At 40.7% G+C, this 24,171-nt stretch overlaps 1 long non-coding RNA gene across 7 annotated transcripts in view; it reads right to left on the bottom strand.

Moving 5' to 3' along the window:
* Nucleotides 1-14,729: 14,729 nt before the first annotated feature.
* Nucleotides 14,730-24,171, bottom strand: part of LOC144314572 (uncharacterized) — a 59,086-nt gene continuing 49,644 nt past the window's right edge. For 4 of the 7 annotated variants that reach the window (XR_013380470.1, XR_013380469.1, XR_013380458.1 and 1 more), the window contains one exon: nucleotides 14,730-21,817. This is a non-coding gene — a long non-coding RNA (uncharacterized LOC144314572). The remainder of the gene's footprint in view (nucleotides 21,818-24,171) is intronic. The other 3 variants (XR_013380459.1, XR_013380466.1, XR_013380467.1) reach the window with 3 other exon arrangements.

The raw sequence follows: 24,171 nt of genomic DNA on the forward strand, positions 1-24,171 counted from the left end.
GATTGGAAGTACTCTGCTGAAACAATTTCTCAATCTGATAAATGCTAATAAACTGATATATACGATGCACTCTCATTCAAAGGAATAATTAAAGCTAACCTGTAAGTATATCAAATACCTCATGCCAGCTCTCATTCTTAGCACTACATATGCATATATCTAAATCTTCACAACTCGGGATCCCTGGGTGGTGCAGCGGTTTGGCGCCTGCCTTTGGCCCAGGGCATGATCCTGGAGACCTGGGATCAAATCCCACATCAGGCTCCCAGTGCATGGAGCCTGCTTCTCCCTCTGCCTGTGTCTCTGCCTCTCTCTCTCTGTGACTATCATAAATAAATAAAAAAAATAAATAAATCTTCACAACTCAATCAAGTAGGTGCTATTATTATTTTTTTTTTTTTTTTTACAGATGAGGGATCTGAGACACAAAGAGACCTGAGACACAAGTAGCTGAGCTGAGAATAAAATTCAGGTGTTCTAGCTCCAGAGTCCAGAGTCTAACTGCTATATTATACTCCCCCTGTCAAAATTAGCTGTAAATTGGCCTCTTAGAAGTAACACAAATAACCTTTTTGGAAGCACCTGAGTATCTCGGTTGGTTAAGCATCTGACTCTTGATTTAGGCTCAGGTCATGATCTCAGGATGGTGGGATTGAGCCCTGCGTCAGGCTCCCCTCTCAGTGCAGAGTCTGCTTGAGTTTCTCGCCCTCTGCCCCTCCCCTCACTCTCTCTCTCTCTGTCAAAGAAATAAATAAATCTTTTTTTAAAAGGAAGAAATAACACAAATAACCTTTTTGACTGATTATTTCCTAAACATTGAGGACACAAATCTCATCCAAAGAAGAAGTATAATTTAACATCCAGATATCCCAGTCCAAAAGTTCCTCCTGCCAATGTACTCACTGGCTAGCCTCTGTCTAGATTTAAGTTTAGTGCTCTAAATTTTAAACTTTGCTTTAAATATATACTCCATTCAGATGGCTCTTAATATCAGGTAACCATAGAAGGTCTGCCCTTTCTCCAAATGTATCAGCAATGGTTTTAAATGTTGCTAGGATATATCAGCAAAGCTAAGGAAGGTAAATGTTAATCTCAAGTTATTCTAGAACATAGTTGGTCTGGTTCCTATTATATCCATGGAGGGCATTTCTCTACATATCAAAGCCAAGATTGTATCTGGAAAAGTCAGGGGGTCCTTCTCTATGGTATTTATTACAAAGTATAAATAATTGCCATCAAATAAAGCCATATTGATCAAGACTTAGCAGGCTTGGAGGATCTGATAGGTAATTGTTAGGCAGGATTCATCCTTATTCAGCCCTTAAAACATCTGACTTGGAGATTTTTAAAGGAAGGAGCAAGTTCTGCGATAAGCGCCAAGTGACTTTAAGGTAAATTCTAAGCCTTGGAGAGATAAGAGACGTGTGGTCAGAAGCATCATCTGCTTCTAAAAGTGAGAATCTTGTGAGAACCAACAGCAGAGAATCTTAGAGACACTAATGCACTAAATCCTAACAGGAGCTACTGGCCTTTGCAGGAGGTCAACTAACCATCCCTCAAAAGTAAGGAAAGAAGCTTAGGCTGGGGAAGATCAGCCCCTGCTTCCTTTTTTTTTTTTTTTTTTTAAGATTTTATTTATTTATTCATGAGAGACAGAGAGAGGCAGAGACATAAGCAGAGAGCGAAGCAAGCTCCCTGCAGGGAGCCTGATACAGGACTTGATCCCAAGACCCTGGGATCATGATCTGAGCCGAAGGCAGATGCTCAACCACTGAGCCACCCAGGTGCCCCCAGTCCCTGCTTCCAATGTCATCTTCTCTGGCCCTGCTTGGGTGCTATCACCAGATGGGAAAAGGACAAGCACAGAGATTACACAGTAGAGGCCAAGAGAAGAAACTGACCCTTAACACCATCTGGTAGAATTAGGCCCCTAAAATTTTGGGTCAGACTTGAGTAAAAATAACAAAGTGACTCCTATTTGAGATTATCCAGGAACAAGGAAATAAAGCTACAGACCATAGGTTCTGTTTTTGTGTCGGTTGCTCAGGTATCCCGATAGCATCCTCTTTCACTCTAAAGTGTCCCAGTTTGGCTGACAAATTGTACTATCAGACTTACATTTCTAGTCAAGATGTAGTAGCCTAATTCCTTGCTAGTCTTCCCTCTTACAACTCAAAACCCCTGGACATAATACAACAAACAAACATAGAAGGACTGAAAGTAGAAAGAAGAAAGAGAACTGACTAGGAACTACAAATATCTAGGTTTCTTTTAGCTTCCTATATATCTTGGATGGGTGCTAGAGGAGGCTGCAATTCAAATCTCCCAAAAGGGGCACAGAAGCTTACCCTCTAGCCAAAGGACAAGGAAAGAAGCATAATAGAAATCTTCTTTTTTTTTTAATATTTATTTATTCATGAGAGACATAGACTGAGAGAGAGAGAGAGGGGCAGAGACATAGGCAGAAGGAGAAGCAGGCTCCTCGCAGAGATCCCGGATCCCAGGATCACAAGCTGAGCCGAAGGCAGGCATCCAACTGTTGAGCCACCCAGACATCCTAGAAATCTTTTTGGTAATACCCACCCACCCAAACACCAAAGGAAAACTACCTACCACTCCTAACCAAAGGTCAACGGGGTTGAGCAGGGAACTGAAATTCTATCCACATGTGGCAGCAAACCAGAGTAAGGGTGTGAGTTGGTGCTCTGCTTTTGCAGGGCACACAGGGGTGTCAGTAGTGCCCACAGGGTTGTCAGCAGGGCCCACAGGGGAACTTTCACCATCGCACAACAGGAACAAGATCTAATGAAGCAATGCAGAGAAATCACCCACCTCAACACCAACTGGTGTCCTGCAATTTTGTTCTGGTGCTAACCACTCAGAGTTAGTAGAGACCCTGTAAGTTAAAGGGCATGGTCCTAAACAAGACTACCCTCACTCCAGATGCCAACTGCCAACTTCAGCAATCCCCAGGCCATCCACCCTTATTACCAACAAATATTAGGGGTCCCACAACCCCTCTCAGTTTGATAATTCACTACAATGACTTGCAGAACTGAGGAAAACACCATAATTATGACTAGTTTTATTATAAAGGATAAAAATTAGGATGAGCCAAATGAAGAGATACATAGGGCAAGCTCTGGAAGAACCTCAAACTCAGAGCTTCTATGCCCTCCCTCCATGGAGTCAGGGCATGTCACCCTCCAGCACGTCAATGTGGTCACCAAACAGAAAGCTCCACTGAACTGTGGTGTCCAGAGTTTTTATTGGGGTTGCCTATTCAAGATTGATTGAATCATTGGCCCCATTACTCAACTCAATCTCCAGCAGCTCTCCATTCCCAGAGGTTGAGCTGGCTCAAAGCCCCACACTCATAATCACAAGATTAGTCTTAATGGTGAATAGCCACCATCTTGAGTCACCTCAGCTTCTAGAATAAATTCAGGTGTGATCCCAGGGGCTCATGATGAACAGATGCTCCTTTTACTGAGGAATTTCCAAGGATTTAGAACTTCTTCCCAGGAACCAAGGACAAAAGCCAATCAAATTATTTAATACACAACACCTTCCTCTGCCTACTCTTCCTCCACTACACCCCTGAAGTTCAGTACAGCACTGAACTTCCATGTCCATGCGTCAGCTACAAAGCAGGGTGAAGCGAGCAAGACAGGACCCTCTGGCACTCCACTTTTGTTGGAGTGATGTCAGTGAGCCCAGGGGGACCTGAAAATCCATTCCCTTCTGGACCTGCATACTCTAAGAGGGTGACCGCCTGCAAAAGCAGAATATTAAATGAGATCCAGACTCTCACAACATACTACTCCAAGTGTCTAGAACACAATCAAAAATCACTTGCCATACCAAGAACCAGAGAAATCTCTACTTGAAAGAGGAAAGATAATCAACAGACACCAACACTAAGATGACACAGATGTTGGAAGGACTTTAATTGTGCGATCATCCTAACTACAAGCATAATCCAGGAGAATAGTTCACTTTTGGAAATAAGTGCCATGAGGAATGGTTTCTGAGCAGTGGCAGTGTCAGCCTTAGAGTTTTCCAGAATCAGAATGAAGTTGAGGGGGAAGGGAAGAAACAAAAAACAACTATGGTAGAGTTAAGATCCCTCTGTTGACCAACTGGTGGTGCAGCCAGATTTTATAACTTTTGTAGTATATGCTAAAGGCCCTGGAAGCAAAACTAAGAAGTCTGTGGAGCCAAAAATAGTCATTCTGGCACAAGGAATGACGATTTTTGACATTTCCTGTAATGTACTATAACGTGAATACACACACACACACACACACACACACACGCACACCAGGTTAGATCTCCCTAACTTCCTGATGGCAAAGATTTTGTATTCTAGCTCATAGAAAAACCACTCAAAATACCTCACTGTCACAATTTATCCTGTGCTTAGAGTCACCTCATAGATGTGGGTTGTGTTCCTGACCTCTCCTCATCCCTCACTGAACTCTCCTCTGCAGGCATCTGCCCAGTCTGCACCATCCCTGAACACTGTCTTGGCCCCATGTCACTTGCTCCTCACAGTGGTGATGCTTCCCACATCTCCAGACTGGTCTGTGCAGAATCGAGGTGCAGGTCACTCATTGCCCTTGGCCTAAGACAGTTTCAACACCTATGTCACATTGGTATTGATTTTCTTTTCTCGTTCAAGTCAAGATTTTCCTGTTTCCTGGTGTGATGAGTGATTTTTTTTTATTGTATTCTGGACACTTAAGGGTCATGGTCCCAAAAGTATGTGATCTTGGAAACTCCTGAAGGTACCTAAACTTCTACCCACACCACACTCCACTTGGAAGATCTGTCATCACTTTACCACAACACTCACAGGGACAGACCCATCAATCTTCCCATGAGAATTTCAAAGTAGGGAGATCACAAGGTAAGGATCATTTATTTTTTTTCCCTCCAATGAGTATCAAATATCATAAGGAAAAATCTAAGAAAAAATAACTTTAAATTCCCCCAAGCTTCTCAAGTTTGAAACACACATTTCTCAAAGGAAAGCCTCCCAGTTCTTGTTTCCATACCTCCAACCTATAAAGCAGAGAAAACACTGAGTTTGCCAGGCCTTCTGCTAAGAGCTATTTATTATGACAGAGCCAGTTGTCACTGTCCACATGAAGTCATCTGGGCCTTAGCATGTTAGGCGCCTGGCTTAGAAGGCCGTATCATTCCTTGAGCTATGGAATATTGTTTTGGCAAAAAGCAGCTAGCTGTATGCTCTCACCCTTAGGAAACTATCCAACGCCTCCCCTCATCCAGTTCATCATAAGCACGCCATCCCCTAAACATCCTCCCCCAGCCCTGGATGTTTTCTGCAGACACATTCTCCTTCTGGGGGGGTTGGGGGAAGTGGGGGCAATGCACCTCTTGATGGAGCAAAAAAGATATCAGACGACCCGAGCCCCAGTGAAGCTTGATGCAGGAAGGTCTACAGCCTAGACTGGCATCCCTCAGAAGCTGATGGTGAAGATAAACATGAGGTGTTCTTGGGAGCCCAGGACTCTGAAACCCTTCCCAAGTATCCGGGCCTGTGTGCATCCTGCCAGCTCGTACTTTTTCAGCTGAATCTACTTGAGAGCAAACTTGCCAGAGAAAACGGAAAAACACATCTTAGAGATAAATCAACATCAGTTCCAAGTTTTTGTTTCAGTTGTTTTGCTTCAGGGGCTGCCCTTGCTCATGATTGTGTTGCAATGACCTACTTGCTGCATGTTCTCTTAGGTCAAACAATGAGGTATACTCTAGAGAGTTAACTTTTCACCTGGGTGGTCTGTTATAAAATAGGGCTCCTATGAGAGAAACATAGGATTGTATAGTAGAAAGAAGATTAGATACCAACTATTCCAATAATTTCCCTTTATTGATGAAAAGATGAGGCCTAGAGAGGTTAAATAACTTCTGCAAGTTCACATAGCAATCAAGCTACAGAGCCAGGAATGGTGCAGGGTCTCTAGAAGGTACAGGAACCTTTCTACTTCAACATGGTAAATGCCCAGACTCTAGTTTTTAGTTGAGCTTGATTTCAAATATTTTCATTTTAGATGGAGATACCCCAAAATAACTTGAATCTCTGGGTACCTTTCTAAATTTTTCAACTTCTTTGGATCAAATAATATACCATTTTATAATATAAGCTATCAAATTTTGAAGAATGCCTAACCTAATCTTATTCAACTGAACCAAAGGGTTGCAGACTTTGAGATATTTAAAATGGTATTTCAAGTCAATTTCTGGTTTGAGTTTAGCATCATAAGTAAACATGTCATGTTTGTCATCTCCTTTGATGTATTTGGAGCCTGGAATTTATAGTCATAAACTATTCACCCAGTACGTCATCCTCATAACAGGAATCAATCAAATCATCATGGTAAAGATGGGATTGGTATGTCAGATATACTGATGACATTCTAGGCCAATAACACAAAGCCAAGAAAGCAATTACTAGATAGGACATATGTTCATATAATGTAGAACATTCTCAAACAATATACAGGCAGTACTTGATCATGTGTGTTTTGCATAAAGCAATAATTGGTCAACACCTCTACTAATAGTTTTCATATTTCTTAAAGAATATGTTCTTTAGATAAGGGCAAACTGCTCATTGAATAAAATCTTTCACTGAATTGTTTTGGAGACCCAACCTGTCCCAGACTTGCTTTTTGAGATGTTAGCATCTCTAGTTGGTTGAATACTGGCCCCCAAAAGTATGTCTACCCAGAATCTGTGTATGTGACCTTATTTGGAAAAAAAAAAAAAAAGAGTCGTTGCAGATGTGATTGAATTCAGGTTCTCAAGATGAAAAGATAATCCTGGATTATCTGGATGGGGCCTAAGTCCAATTATGTGTCTTTATGAGAAAAGAAGACACAGAGGTATGGAAGAAGACATGGAAAAGAAGCTCACAAGAAGTCTAACATGCAGTTTGGAGTCATGCAGCCACAAGTTGAGGAATGCTTGGAGCCATGAGAAGCTAAAAGAGGCAAGGAAAAGCTTCCCCTCAGAGCTAAAAGGAAATGGGGCCCTATAGACATCTTCATTTTGGATTTCAGAAGATTTCAGACTTCTGGCTTTCAGAGCTGTGAGAAAATACATTTCCTTGACTTGTGGCCATATCACTCCAATCTTTGCCCCCATATTCACAGCACCTTTTCCTCTGGATGTATGTCTAAACTTCCTCCGCTTCTCACCTATCAGGACACTTATGATGGTAGTTGGAACTCATCCAGACAATCCAGAATAATCTCCTTATCTCAAGGTTCTAAATTTAATCACACCTGCAAAAACCCTTTTTTCCAATTACAGGTTCCAGAGATTAGAACCTAATATCTTGGGAGAGGGCCATTAGTCCACCTACTACTCTCCCAAGTCTCATTGGTTTAACACAGTAAAGACTAACATGAAAAAGTGGCCGTCTCCATCTTGTGGTATGCCATTGAGAACATGTGGCTGTCAAGGGCATAGTAGCAAAGAAAGAAAAGAGATGGGAAAGGAACCCAGGCACTTGTCCTTTGCCAAGGTGGTACAGTGCAATTCTAACTACTCAGAGTCAGGTCAAAGTTTCTAGGTTAAGAGCACAGTCTTGTAACCATCACCCTCAGCTCAGAAGTCAGCTGCAAGTTGGAGGTCTTGACTGCTACAAATTCAAGGATTCCCACCATCTCTTCAGGTTTGATAATTCATAGAATGATTCACAGAACTTGGGAAAACACTATACAGCTTTATTATAGTACAAAAATACCAATCAATACCAGCCAAATAGACACACAAGACAATATCTGAAAGGGTTCCAAATACAAAACCCCCATGTCCTCAGGTTGTGTCACTCTCCCAGAACACTGATGTACTATAATTACCAGAGTTTTTACTGGGGTTTCATCCTGTAGGTATGATTGATTGATGGGGTCATTGGCCTTGTGATTGAACCGTCTCCATCCACCTTTCCTCCGCAGGAAGTCAGGCTGATACTGTCTGGATCACAGCCCCAACTCTTTAACCCCATGGTTGGCCTTTCTGGCATGGCCAGCGCCTGTCCTGAAACTATTTAGGGGATGACCATGAGTCACCTCACTAATATAAACTCAGGTGTGGTCTTAGAAATCCACATTTAATTACAAAGACACTCCTATCACTTGGGAAATTCCAAGAGGTTAGAGGCTTTCTTTCAGGAACCATGGACAAAGGCCAGCCAAATTCAGCATATAACAGCTGGAATGATAAAAGTCTGTCTGCTACTAGGTTTCTTCCTCCCCATTCATTCCTTCTGTCCACCCCCATCACCTACCACATAGAGGAAAAGCCTTGTAATAAGAGTTGGTTATAATAAAAACCAACACAAAGAGAGAAGATGAGATGAGAGATGGGGAGTGAGAACAAGCCCTGACAACATCGTTTGATTCCTTCAGTGCAGCCTTCTCTTTCCCAAGTACAGTAGTCAGTAAATCTCAGCTCTTGCTTAAGCTACATGGATTTGAATTACTATCACTTGGCACCCAAATAAGCTAATATCCCTGCCCTCCAGAAGCATACTATTTAATTGAGGGATGAGACATACAAATGAAAAATTAAATAACATTTGCCAGGCAATAATTTAAAAATAATCACATTTAAGCAGGTACCAAAAGTGGAAGACAGTGATATTCTTCCCAAGGAAGTGTCCAGAGCTAGGACACTTGCTTAGGTTCCTGTTCCCATTTATTTACTCAACAATATGCCAGAACTTGAGATGTCAGGACAAAATTACTAGGAAACATATCTAAGAGCAGAAAGAACACAGGAAGAGAGTTGGATCTTATTTTATACCTTAAGGGGTTTCCCATTTTCTTCAAGGGAGGGACAGTCAGCTGGAAGAACAAGTGGAGGGCAGCCCAGGTGGCTCAGTGGTTTAGCACTGCCTTCAGCCCAGGGTGTGATCCTGGAGACCCGGGATGGAGTCCCACGTCAGGCTCCCTCCATGGAGCCTGCTTCTCCCTCTGCCTGTGTCTCTGCCTCTCTCTGTGTCTCTCTCATGAATAAAGTCTTAAAAAAGGGGGGGAGGGGGAGAACAAGTGGAGTCACAAAATTCTAAAAAACTGTGTTGATTTTAAAACTGAAAACCACCATTAAGTGTCAACCACTTTTTCAAAATATTAGTTATAATATTTATAATTCCCAAACTAGACTGAAAGGTGTATTTCAGTGAATTAAAGGTGGAGAATGATTACGGCAAATCACACAAAGTAACAACTTCCACTTCTCAAAACACTGGAAATCACTACTTCATACAAGAGGTGTCTTTCTGAGAATCTCTGTGACAATCCATGATTCAGGTCCTATTTTAGTATTGACTACCATGACTGTCTCAGAGCAACAGTCTGCCCCACTCAACCTGGCAATCAGCTGTATGTGATCTCCCCACCAGCCTCTACTGGGCCAGCGAGTAAAGCAAAAGCAAGTATTATTAAACTAGCATAGCTTCTCCAAAAAGTATGTTTAGTAGCACCCACTGAGTCCTGTCTGTTGTGGGTGTGGCCCATGTAGACAGCCTGGCAGGCCTGTGTTGAGCTCATCTCATCTCCTTAATGTACAGAAAGCTTCCTTTCGTGGAGGTAAACCATAAGCTTCAGTGTGAGTTGGCAGGGATCAGAGACAGGCTTCACCTCCTGTAACAGTTCACAGAGCTTTGACAAGGAGCTTTAGTTCTAAGGGTCCTTCAACCTGAGAGACTGGACAGGCTCTGAAAACCCCTGAGGGCAAGTGGGAGTGGGATTGACAGCTGACAGGCTCAGAGACCAACAACTTTTAGCATCTGGCAAATTTATCTGTTGAATGAACTCTCCAAACACACTGGGATATCCTTTTGTGGTGCAAAGAATCCTTTTGCTAAAATGACATCACCCCCATATGCCTGTGATTTTGGTAAATTCTGAATCCTGGGAATAATATACCTCACATCTACCCAAGCTAATGTTTCAATAAGTCAGAAACAAGTTTCCATGGAGATGATGTGCTTCCAACACTAGGTTTAGAAAACTGGAGCTTCAGAACATTGCCAACAGCACCTGGGAATGCCAGCCAAGGACAGTCTAACCAGTGGTGGGGCCAGGCAACTTGAGAAATAAGGATAATAACTACCATTGATTTGTGCCCACAATGTGCCAGCTCCTGTGTTAAGAATTGTGTAAATATCATCTCATTAATTCTCACAGTGGCCTTACATGCTAAATACTGTTACCCCCATTTCACTGATGAGAAACTAAGGCTCAGAGATGTTACCCACTGATTAGTGGGACTAGAATGCAAGGCCTGTCTAGCTCAAACCCCATATTCCAAACACCTGCAAACACTGTTGATTGTCTTCTAACTGCCATTCCCCAATTCGTCAATATTTGCAGTACCCCAATTTTATATGAATGAGCACCCCTTCTCTGCCATGCGTCAAGTAAAACATTATTGGTCTAAGCCAGCACTGTGCAAGAGAAACTGAATGTGAGCCACAAATGCAAGCTACACATGTAATTTCAAATTTTCTAGTAGGCACAGTGAAAAAGATAAATGAAACTATTATATTAGGTTTTACTTAACCCAACATATTCAAAATATTATCCTTTTAATATGCAATCAATTTTTAAAATTCGAAATGAAACCCTATAAAATTATCCATGTAAGGACAATAAAGAAAAGTAAACAAAGCATATGGATGGAGAGTGATGGTGAGGAGGGTGGTCAGCACTAACTTTGAGCAGATGCAAGAGGGAAGCGAGGAGTGAGCTATGTGAATATCTGGGATAAGCATCTGAAGCCGAGAGAAAAGCAAGTACCAAGATCTTGGGGGCAGGGGAGGGTGGTGAGGGAAGAGGGATGACTGGGGAATAGCAAGGAGGTGGACACAGCCTGAAAGAAGTAAGTGGAGGGAATGAAGTAAGGGCTGTGGTCAGAGGCAGATGGGAATATGGTAGGGCCTCCAGTCTGCTGTAAGGACTCTGGCTGTGGATCTGAGCAAGGCCAGAAGCCACTGGAGGGCTTTGAGAGGGAAAAAAGCACACATTGCCGTTACATTTTAACAATCTCACTGCTGAAGAAGAGCAAGAGTAGAATCACAGAAGCTAGGTAGGAGGTCACAGCCACATCCCAGGTGAGAACAGGTAATGGCTTGAACTAGGCTGGTCAGAAGCTGTCAGGATCTAGATATAATTTGAAGATTTGTGGGTGCTTGGGGAGATGTTGGAGAAAGAGTCAAGAAGAACTCCCAGGTTTGAGGGCAGAAGAAATGAAAGAATGGAGTTGCCATTCACAGAGATGGGACAACTGGAGGAAGAGTGCTTTGAGGCAAAGAAGAAATCAGGACTTGGTTTTGATGCTTTAAGTTTAAGATGCCAATTGGACATTCCATACCCAAGTGGGATGGATTTGTGGATTTATGAGTCTAGAGTTTGGTGGAGAGTCCCAAGTTGGAGATCTAAACTTGGAAGTCATTAGCACATAAGTGACATTTAGAGCCAGGAGATAAAATGAGATCACCAAGAGAGAGAACATGGGTAGAGAAGAAAGATCTGAGGACTGATCCAGTTTATGTCAATGCTTGAGGTCCAGAAAACCAGAAGAACCCCAAAAAGAGACTAAGAAGAATATCAGTGCTATAGAAAGGGAACAAAAGCCAAGTAAAAAGTATTTCAAAGCAAAAAAGAGAGATCGGTTATGTCAAATGCTGAGGAGTCAAGAAAAGAACATTATTTGCTCAATCTGTCAACATTTCTGGGACTTTGATGAGAGTAGATTCAGAGTAAAGGGCATGAAATCCTGATTATGCTCAACACCACTACTCACCAGGGAAACGCACATCAGCACCGTAATGGGACATCACGTATACTGGTTAGTATGGCTAGAATCAAAAAGGCAAAAAATAAGTTTTAAGGAGAATGAAGAGAAAAAATGAGCCATTGCACACCGTTGGCGGGAATGTGATTGGTGCAGCCACTATGAAAAACAGTATGAAGGGGCAGCCCGGGTGACTCGGGGGTTTGGCGCCGCCTTCAGCCCAGGGCCTAATCCTGGAGACCCCGGATCGAGTCCCGCCTCGGGCTCCCTGCGTGGAGCCTGCTTCTCCCTCTGCCTCTCTCTCTCTCTGTCTCTCGTGAATAAATAAATAAAATTTTTAAAAAAACAGTATGAAGGTTCCTCCAAAAATTAAAAATAGAACTATCATATGACCCATCAATTTTACTTCTGGCTATTTACTCAAAGAAAATGAAAACACTAACTCAAAAAGATATATATACATCATGTTCATTGCAGAATTGTTTATAATAGCCAAGAGATGGAAGCAACCCAAATGTCCATCATCAGATGCATGGATAAAGAAAATGTGGTATTTATATTCGATAGAATATTATCCAACCATAAAAAAAGGAAATCCTGCCATTTTTCATGATATGGATAGACCTTGAGAACATTATGCTAAATGAAATAAGTCAGACATAGATAAATACTCTATGATCTCACTTATATGTGAAGTTTAAAAAAAAAAAAACTCAGAAACAGAGAACAGATTGATGGTTGCCAGAGGCAGGGAGTCGGGAGTGGACAAAATGAGTGAAGTTAGTCAAACATCAATTATAAAATAAATAGGGAAATAAATAAATAAATAAATAAATAAATAAATAAAATAGGGGTGCATGGGTGGCTCAGTCAAGTGTCTAACTCAAGGTCATGAGATCAGGCCCCACGACAAGCTCTGTGTTCAGTGCAGAGTCTGCTTCAGATTCTCTCTCCTCCCTCTGCCCCTCACACTTGTGCTCCTTGCTCGCTCACTCTCTCTCAAATCAATCAATAAGTCACAAAGATAAAATGTACAGCAAGGCAACCATAGTTAATACCGTATTGCATATTTGAAAGTTGCTAGGAGAGTAAACCTTAAGAGTTCTCGTCACAAGAAAAAAAAATTGTATGTATGTGTGGTGCTGAACGCTAACTAGACTTATTGTGGTGATCCTTTCCCAGTATATGTAAATATTGAATCATTGTGTTGTACACCTGTAACTAATATGCTATATGTTAATTATACCTCAATTTTTTTTTGAAAGGCTGGTTGGAGAAGATTCCAAACAAACTTGAAGGAAGTCAATGAGTAGGGACAACCATTTGAAGGAGTTTTGCTGTACGGAAATAAGAGAAATAGGACATCTGGGTGGCTCAGTGGTTGAGCCTTTGGCTCAGGGTGTGATCCCGGGGTCCTGGGATCCTGGGATCAAGTCCTACACTGGGACCTGGGATCAAGTCCTACACTGGGCTCCCCACGGGGAGCCTGCTTTGCCCTCTGCCTGTGTCTCTGTCTCTCTGTCTCTCTGTCTGTCTCCCTCATGAATAAACAAATAAAATCTTTAAAAAAGAGAGAGAGAGAAATTGTGTTTCTAGGATGAGGGAGGTTTCAGGGCTTTTGTATGTGCTCCCCTGTGTGTGTGTTGCTCAGGAGAAGGAAAACATGATTTTGAAGCAGACAGGTGATAGCAGCACACGTGAGATCCTTAGATGGGCAAGGTGGGAGGACACCAAGCCATGCTTGCAAGAGTGGGATTTAAGCAGGAACACAAACAGCTCCCCCATGGCCTTTTGTTATGAAAGGGGATAAATCTTAATGTTTAAGCCATTTTGTTCAGGTTTTCTGCTGTCTACACGTGAAACAACATTCTAACAAATACACTTCACTAGGATACCCTAAAGGATTATACCCAGTGACTTACATGATCAATCAAGATGTAGGCTTTGAAACAAATAGACCAACCGCCAATGCAGATTCAGACCTTTAGAGCAATGACTCTCAGCTGTCATAGATTGCAACCGGATTGAAGCTCAAAGCAAGAGGGTTTCATATGCTTTAAGAATTTCTGATTTAGGGGATCCCTGGGTGGTTTAGTGCCTGCCTTTGGCCCAGGGCGTAATCCTGGAGTCCTGGGATTGAGTCCCACATCGGGCTCCCTGCATGGAGCCTGCTTCTCCCTCTCCCTTTGCCTCTCTCTCTCTCTCTCTCTCTATCATGAATAAATTAAAAAAAGAATTTCTGATTTAACTGTTACCCATTTTTCCTATCCTAATAAATCTCTCATTAAAAACAAAGGGCTGAACCTCTCCAGCACACTCATGCTATTCTGAGATAATTTCCCTTGAGTAAGAAGCTCCCCTGGAATTAGATGTCCTGTTTGGCAGGAGAGAGCAAGGAGTCATCCCACATTCCTGTTAATAAAAGTCCCCTGTCTCCTGCTTAAGCTCCATGGGACTTCCCATAGTTAGTAGAGGCAGGTCAGTTTTAAGGATAGGGAAATGAGATGGCATGAGGAAATTAAGGGCTCTGAACCCACGGTTTTAAGGGCTCTTCCAACATGTAGGGTGCAGTTCTCCCTTTACCACTAAGCAATGCTCCAAGACACTAGTTAGGTGTCCCACCATTCAACTCAAATTTGACACTATCTACCACTATGTACCTGGAGACAGCATCAGATTCCACAGGTAAAGTGTTCAGTCCTACCAGGCTGCCCTCCACTTGAGACACCAGTCACAAGCCCGGCTTGTTGCGTGTGCTTCTGAACAACTGCCTATAAATTCCCATGAACCCCAACTTGGTTCAATTAATTTGCTAGAGTGGCTCACAGAACTCAGAAAACACATTTACTCACTAGATTACCCACTTATAAAATGATATTGAAGGATACAAATCAACAGTAAAGACAGTAAAAAGTATTTTACTGGTGAACAGATTTTATTTATATTCTGAAGTAATAATAGTACTCCAAACAATCATCTGAACTAACAAGTACAAAGCAAATAGTAGAGATTTAATTTAATTTAAAAAATTTTCCTCCAACATACATATATAGACTGTAACATAAATATATAAATATGGTAATATATAAATCATTTTTTCTTGGACCCCTTTTAGCCAATAACCACACATATTGGTAATCTCTCAATCTAATATCTGCTTTTCTAATTTTTTTCTCTAAATTTATACTGATCTCCTAAGCATTATAGACTATGTGGCAAACAAGTTCCTGTGCTAGTTGAGCTTACCTTCTTGAATTACATACACTTAACACTTATAAACATGTACTATGTACATATACTGTGAAGATATTTCTAATTCGTCATTTTCTCACTCATTACTATCAGGTCCACTGGTACATTTCCCTTCACTCTCTTTCATGCTTGTATAATACTTCAATCTATCCCATAAACTGTTTGACTACTTCCCTGATAGTAAATATTCCTTTTGTTTCCTTTTTTTTTTTTTTATCACTATTGACATCCTTACACATGTGTTATTACTTCCCAGTGTTTTTATTTCTATAGACTCAGTTCCTAGAAGTACAACTGTCAGGTCTGGATGTACATATTTATATCCAGAGTATACAAAGATTTGTTAAGGGAAAAGAGCCATGATAAAGGAAGGACACTAAACAGGCAGACATGCAGGAACCATGATAGGAATATCAAGGAGATGAATGATCAGCTGTGTCACATGTGAAGTCCACAGCAGAGCTGACTCTTTCCTAATTCTTTCTGCCTAGAGGCACTTAGAAAAATATTTTTCCTTCTATTCTTAGAATTCTGTATTGTTACTAGAAAATGCCTGGACATGTGCTTCTTCTCAACAAATTGGCCTCAAACCTGGCTAACTCTTTTAAAAAGGCAGACTTTCAAGAAAATGAGAAGACAAGCCACAGACTGGGAGAAAACATTTGCAAAAGACATATCTGATAAAAGACTGTTATCAAAAATATACAAAGAAATTTCAAACTCACCACTAAAAAAACAAACAACTCAATTTTAAAATAGGCCAAAGAAAAAAAAATAAATAAAATAGGCCAAAGATCTGAAAAGATATTTCACCAAAGAAGATTATCCAAATGGCAAACAAGCTGGGACACCTGGGTGGCTCAGAGGCTGAGTGTCTGCCTTTGGCTCAGGGTGGGATCCCAGGGTCCTGGGATCGAGTCCTGTTTCAGGCTCCCTGCAGGGAACCTGCTTCTGCCTCTGCCTATGTCTCTGCCTTTCTCTCTCTCTCTCTGTGTCTCTCATGAATAAGTAAATAAATCTTTTTTTAAAAAGTGGCAAACATGCATATGAAAAAATGCTCCACATTGAATGTCATTAGAGAGATACAACTTAAAACAATGATGAGATACCACTACATACCTACTAGAATGGGCAAAATCTGGAACACTGACAATAATAAATGCTGGCGAGGATATGGAGCAACACAAGCTCTCATTCACTGCTGGTGGGCATGCAACACAGTGCAACCACTTTGGAAGACTCTTTGGCAATTTCTTCCAAAACTAAGCATACTCTTATCATACATACAATCTAACAATTGCACTCCTTAATATTTACCCCAGTGAACTGAAAACTTATCTCCTCATTTAAAAAACCCACGTTCAGATATCTATGTAACTTTGTTCATAATTGTCAAAACTTGGAAACAACTAAGATGTTGCTCAGGTAGGTGAAGAGATATACAAACATGGTATGTCCAGGCAATGGAATATTATTCAGGAATTAAAATACAGGAGACACTGAGCCATGAAAAAACATAGAAGAACCTTAAATGCATGTTACTAAGTGAAAAAAAAAAACAATCTGAAAAAGCTACAGACTATTTAATTCCAACTATATGATATTTTGGAGAAGGCAAAACTATGGAGGCAGTAAAAAGTACCAGGAGTTGGTAGAGGATGAAAAGATGGAATACAGGGGATTTGTAGGGCAATGAAGCTACTCTATATGATACTGTAATGATGGATATGAGTCATTGTGCATTTGTCCAAACTCACGGAATGCACACCACAAGTGAAGCCCAATGTGAACTATGGACTTTGGTTGATGATAAGATCAGTGTAGGTTCGAACACTTAATGGGGCATGTTGATGGTCAGGGAAGTTCTGGGGTGGTAAGGAGTGAGTCTCTGGGAACTCTCTGTGCCATCTGTTCAATTTTGCTGTAAACCTAAAACTATTCTAAAAAATAAAATCTATTAAAATTTTTAAAAAGAAAGAAAGAAACAGGCCCAAGTTTGCTTCAGTTCAGAGAAGTCTTCTGTTATCGTTAGTATAATAGTTGTCCCTCCTCTGTTGCTCCTTTCCCTCTTTCTGCTCCCACTACTCACAGTCCACAGTTTTAGGATCTATCTTCCAGGCTTCTTATCCTTTCCTACTTGTGTTCTATCTCTTCTTATCTTTGCTCTATGTCAAGATATTTCTTGCCTTCAATTTTCCTAGGATGTTAATTCAGATCGCCTGGTGATCTTCCTCTCCCTTAATTAATCTCTTGAATTGTATTGGCTAGGAATTTATGATTTTTAGCTTCAGAAAGTCTTTTTGTGCTATATTTAAATCTCCTTCAATATGCAAGTTTTTTAAAAATTCAAGTTGCCTTGCAACAGCTGTTTGTTTTGCTGTGTCTTCCTCTCTCTAAAGCAAGTCCCTGAGAAGAGATATTGTTTTTCATTGTTGGCTCCTGGTTTCATGTGCCCTGATGGCAGCTGCACTCTCACCTGTGTGGTCCAGGTCACAAAAAGAAAGGTGCTCAGTCTCTGCTGAGGCCAAAGCCTCCATGTCCAGGGTCAAAGGCAGGAAAGACTCAACCCACCCATTCAGTTGCCCCTTGGCCTCCTTAGGGCCAGATAACTCAGGCACACTAGTGACTATTCCCCACTAATAGTCATTTGCCTCAGAATAAGGGCAGGGAGACTGGAATGGCAACAGAAGGTCGGGAGCTCTCTGTTCATGGGGGTCTTCCCAGAGTCCCAGCATGAACTCTCAGACAAATAATGACTTCAAATGCAAGTCCAAGCAGCATCAGGAAGCCCCCAAGCATTCCAGTAGTACAAACTGTTCTCTCTCTACAGTTGATAGTGTTTTTCTGGGAACAGTTGAGAAAATGGAGCCAATGAAACCTGGAAGAACAGGGAAGTGAGAATGGTCAGATACACTGAAACAAATGCTTGAAAAACAAAGGTCTTTAACACACAGCTAATATCATCCTCAGAAACACAACAGGGATGTCCACTCTAACCACTGTTGTTCAACATAGTACTAGAAGTCCTAGCCTCAGCAATCAGACAACAAAAAGAAATAAAAGGCATACAAACTGGCAAAGAAGAAATCAAACTTTCTCTCTTCGCCAATGACATGATACTCTATGTAGAAAATCCACAAGACTCCACAAAAAAAATTGCTCGAACTGATACAGGAATTCAGCAAAGTTGCAGGATATAAAAATCAAGGCACAGAATTCTGCTGCATTTCTATATACTAACATGAAGCAGAAGAAAGAGAAATCAAGGAATCAATCCCATTTACAATTGCACCAAAAACCATAAGATACCTAGGAATATACCTAACAAAAAAAATAAAAGATCTGTGCTCTGAAAACTATAGAACCTTATGAAAGAAACTGAGGAAGACATAAAGAAATAGAAAAATATTCCATGTTCATGCATCTGAAGAACAAATATTGTTAAAATGTCTATGCTACTCAAAGTAATCTATGCATTCAATGCAATACCTGTGAAAATACTACCAGCATTTTTTTTAAAGAGCTAGAACAAACAATCCTAAAATTTGTATGAAAACAGAAAAGACTCCAAATAGCCAAGGTAATGTTGGAAAAGAAAACCAAAGCTGAAGGCATCATAATTTCAGACTTCAAGCTATATTACAAAGCTGTAATTATCAAGACAGTATGGTACCGGCACAAAAACAGACACCTAGATCAATGGAACAGAAGAGAGAACCCAGAAATGGGCTGTCATGGTCAACCAAGTTTTGACAAAGCAGGAAAGAATATCCAGTGGAAAAAAAAGACAATCTCTTCAACAAATGGTGTTGGACAAATTGTACAGCCACATATAGAAGAATGAAACTATGAAACTGCGCCGCTTTCTTACACCATACACAAAAATAAACTCAAAATGGATGAGAGACCTAAACATGAGACAGGAATCCATCAAAATCCTAGAGGACAACATAGGTAGCAACCTCTTTGACCTCAGCCACAGCAACTTCTTGCTAGACCTGTCTCCAAAGGCAAGGGAAACAAAAGCAGAAATGAATTATTAGGACTTCATCAGGATAAAGCTTTTGCACAGCAAAGGAAACAATCACCAAATTAAAAGGCAACCTACTGAATGGGAGAAAATATTTGCAGATGACATATCAGATAAAGGTCTAGTATCCAAAATCTATAAAGGTCTTATCAAACTCAACACCCAAAAACCAAAAAAATCCAGTCACAAGATGGGCAGAAGACATGAATAGACATTTCTCCAGAGAAGAAATCCAGATGGCCAACAGACACATGAAAAGATGCTCAACATCACTCATCATCAGGGAAATGCAGATCAAAACTGCAATGAGGTATCACCTCACACCTGTCAGAATGGCTAAAATTAACAACTCAGGAAACAACAGATGATGGCAAAGATGTGGAGAAAGAGAAACCCTTTTACACTGTCAGTGGGAATGCAAACTGTTGCAGCCACTCTGGAAAACAGTATGAAGTTTCCTCAAAAAGTTAAAAATAGAACTACCCTACAACCCAGCAATTGCACTAGAAGGTATTTATCCAAAGTATACAAAAATAGTCATAGCAGCAATGTCCACAATAGCCAAACTATGGAAGGAGTCCAGATGTCCACTGACAGATGAATGGATGATGTAGATGTGATATACATATATATATACATATATATACATATATATAGTGGGATATTTTTCATTCATCAAAAAGAATGAAATCTTGCATTTGCAACGATGGATAGAACTAGAGAGTATTATGCTAAGCAAAACAAGTCAGTCAGAGAAAGACAAATACCATATGATTTCACTCCTATGTGGAATTTAAGAAACAAAACAGATGACCATAAGGGAAGGAAGAGAAAAATAAAATAAGATAAAAACAGAGAAGGAAACAAACCACAAGAGACTCAACTCTAGGGAACAAACTGAGGGCTTCTGGAGGGGAGATAAGTGGGGAGATGGGTAACTGGATGATGGGCAGTAAGGAGGGCATATGATGTAATGAGCACTGGGTGTTATACGCAATGATGAATCACTAAATTCTACCCTTGACACTAATAATACAGTATATGTTAACTAAATTGAATTTAAATTATTAAAAAAATCTTTAAAAGGAATTCTCAGAATGTGACTACCTGGTTCAATTGTACTTAGCTGGTCAGATTGATGTGTTGCTTGGGCTGCTTTAACAAAATAACAGACTGGGAAGCTTAAAGAACAAACATTTAGGACAGCCCAGGTGGCTCAGCAGTTTAGCGCCCTCTCTCTCTCTCTCTCTCTCTCTCTCTCTCTCCCTCCCTCCTCTCATGAATAAATAAATAAAAATAAAATAAAATAAAAAAGAGCAAACATTTATTTCCCAAAGTTCTAGAGGCTGGGAAGCAAAAATCAAGGTGCCAGCCAATTCAGCCCCGGTGAAAGCTGTCTTGCTATCTTGCAGACAATTGCCTTCTCACTGTGTGCTCACGTGGCAGACAGAGAAATCTTTCTCTCCTCCTTTTCTTATAAACTGCTAATGCCATCATGAGAGCCCCAACCTTATGACCTCAAACCTAATCCTAATTACTGCCAAAGGGCCTCATCTCCAAATGCCATTCCACAGGTGTTAGGGCTTCATAGATGAATGGGGGAACCACAGTTCAGTGCACAGCAGAGTATTGCAGCTACCTGCTAGAAAACGAACTCCCAACTTCCAGTGCCTTAATATTATAGAAGCTGGGGATCCCTGGGTGGGTCAGTGGTTTAGCATCTGCCTTCGGCCTGGGGTATGATCCTGGAGTCCCATGCATCGGGCTTCGTGCATGGAGCCTGCTTCTCCCTCTGCTGTGTCTCTGTCTGTCTGTCTCCCTCATGAATAAATTTTAAAAATCTAAAAAATATTTATGTATTACAGAAGCTCATTTCTCGTGTATATGAAATCCAGCTGGAAGTGAGGTCTGGTTCAAGTAGATGTTTAGGGTCTGAGCTGAAAGTCTCTGTCATCTTCGACAGCTGGTTCCCCAGGGCTTTTGAGGACGCAACATCCAGTCAGCAGGAAGGAGGAAAGATCAGGCTCCAGCATGGGAAGGTTTTCTGGACCAGTCCTGGTAATTATCCACATTAATTCCATCCATATTCCATTGCTATAACTCAGTCATGTGGCCTTACCTAACTGCAAGAGAGATTTGGAATTTAGTCTGACTGTGCACCCGGGAGAAATGTAGTCTACCTGCAACCAAGTTCAAGGTTTGTGAGCATCTGGTACATCCTCCCAAAAAGCCCTATTCATGAAGGTAATTGCTAAGATTCACTTCCCCAAACTGTATTAATTACCCAGACCTCCAAAATTAGCATATAATTACTCAGATTTGGACTTTAACAGAGCACATATGTTTTATAAGTTTCATCATTGTTGTCAACCTCAAGGTAAGTCTTGAATTTATAAAGTTAATGTAATGAAAATCCTAAATAATAAATTTTTTCAACAAGTATACTATTATCTTTGGGACTTATTATTAAAAGTTTAATAATGTACAGTGGGCCTTTGGCTATATTACATCACTATAAAAAGGAAGAAAATTAGATCACCAGAGCAGTAGTTCAAGCACCCAACTTTTCCCAGAAAATGGAACAGGACTATCCTCATCAGAGAAGGTAGACCAAAGGCGTAGACTTATGTCACAGCCAGCAGGTGAACAGCCTTGTTGTCTTCTGACCCCAGGTGCATAAGGACAGCATTTCAGGGCCCCTGTCTGGGAGATAAGCTGGTAGATGTACATGCAAAGACTGTATGCCAGGGAGGCAGCCCTCAGATCATCCCTTTCAATGGGGGCCAGTAGGTGTCTGGACCTATATCCCTCATCTCTAGATTTTATCAAAATCACTCCAACACACCTCTTCTCCCCATCTCTTCCCCCCACCATCTTCATCCCAGCAGCCATCAGCTCACGTCTCACCTAGACCTCAGGTAGGCCTTCTAAATAGTCCCCCTATGTTCATTCTGCCTTCTTCCCACCCATTCCGTGCCCCTAATTAAAATACTGCTGCTCTTTCCCATTGCTCTTACAAAGCAAAACTCTCAACAGGGCCTATCAGCGCCCACGTGGCTCCTTCCTACCTGTGGCCCCGTCCCCCTACCCAGTCCACTGGGCTCCAGCCACACTGGTCCTTTCTGTCCCACATTCTCTTCTCTGCACCTAGCACAGTTCTCCCTCCATCCCACCTCCTGACCTCTGCTTCAACCTCATTTGCTGGCATCGCCTGCCTAACATCTTTGAGTAAGTGTAGGGGATCAAAATATGCCACCCCCAGATAGGTATCTTTGGCATAAGGATTATTTTAAGCTGATTGTTTTTAAGAAATTGTAAACACAAGAGAAGCTGTGAAAACCAAGTCAAAATTACCCTTTTATAAGGGACATTTATGTGTCTAAGGGGAATCTCCCTCCTGTACCAGGAACAGGGAGATGACTCTAAGCCCCTAGAAACTCTTATCCATGGAGAAGACAGCAACTTAAATCTGCATAACAACCTTACCTTTGTTTACTGTGCTTTTCCTGGGCACCTAGTCACCTCCCCTAACAACTCCTACCCCACCCCCAATACACACACACACACACACACACACACATCTTTTGTCTTTCACTGAAGGTAATATTTAAAGTGATGGCTTTAAAAAATAAAAAAATAAAAAAAAAATAAAGTGATGGCTTTGGCCATTTTGCAGAGTTTTTCTCTTCCTCTACTCTTCAAAGTTTTCCAACTGACCTAAAAATTAAATTTTACATGAGATGTGCTAACAAGAGGGAAAAAAAACAAAGTTTTATTACATGCACATGAAGGCCCAATGAAATTGAGATCTAAAGAAAGGACCAAGGCAGGTAGTTTTTATACATTTTGAACAGAAACAATAAATTTGTGAATAATTAACAGAATAAAGAAAAGAGGTATTTGGGAGCTTTAATTAGTAGGGAATTCTAAGCAGATTTAGGCTAAAGTAATAGATTAAAAAGAAATGAGATTTATTTCTACAGCTTTCTTGGGATATCTTTTCCCTTCTTAGTATAGGGAGGGTATTTTTCATATAAGAAATTTGTTTCTTGCTTTCAGGGGGACAGAGGAGGGTCTGAGTGCAACTAGCTGTTTCTTAAGTAACTTTATTTAAAATAATAAAAAAAAATTAAATAATCAATGTGCCAAGAGGGGCATATTTTGGGGCAACCTGACCTTGGTGCCTACATACACGTTACTAAACTTTTGTTTTTCTCCTTAATCTGTTAATCTGTCTTGCATAAATTTAATTACTAGACCAGTTGAAGAACCTGGAAGGGAAGAAGAGAAAACTTCCACCCCAATATGTAACCTATAGTCTCCCTCATAGGCTCTATTACATGGTGCATGTCTCCTTTGCCACTCACATTGATTTGGGTCATATTGGGTAGATATTATGATTTCCACTAGGGCTATGGAGAGTAAGTTCCCAGCAGGCATGCCCCCCATACCCAAGCAAGCTATCTGGCACTGAGCAGATAGGTAGTAAGTATGTGCTGGAAAAATGAAAGAAGGACAGAAGTGCATACGAATAGTTCTCTGTCATTTACAAAGTGCTTTTGTACAAAGTATGACATGTGACCTTCACAACTTCACTTTCAAGTTGATTTTAGCACTTCCTTTCTTCAGAGGAGAAAGCTTAGTTTCATTCTACTCCCCTGTGGGTTTTTAAAATGCTATTTTATTATTCCTAGTCTTACCTTTATTAATTGTCTTTATCTTTTTTGGGATTTACTCTATTGTTCCTTTCCTTCTTAAGTTGAAACTCAGCTCATTGATCTACGAAACTTTTTTTATGTGTACATTTAAAGCCAAAAATTTCCCTGTATACAGATTGCTTCAGCTACATTCCACAATTTTTGGTAGTGGTTTTATTGTTATTCAGTTCAAAATATTTAAATACTCCATTATGATATTTTCTTTGACCTATGAATCATTTAGAAGTATTTGTTTAATTTTTTAAATACTTATACCACACATTTTGGATGTCTTTTGAGTTGTCACTCTCAAATTTTGTTATATTTTGGTCAGTTTTTTAATTACTGATGATGCCAAAA

Source organism: Canis aureus, chromosome 1 (assembly GCF_053574225.1).
Source record: "Canis aureus isolate CA01 chromosome 1, VMU_Caureus_v.1.0, whole genome shotgun sequence".
NCBI classification, from domain to species: domain Eukaryota; kingdom Metazoa; phylum Chordata; class Mammalia; order Carnivora; family Canidae; genus Canis; species Canis aureus.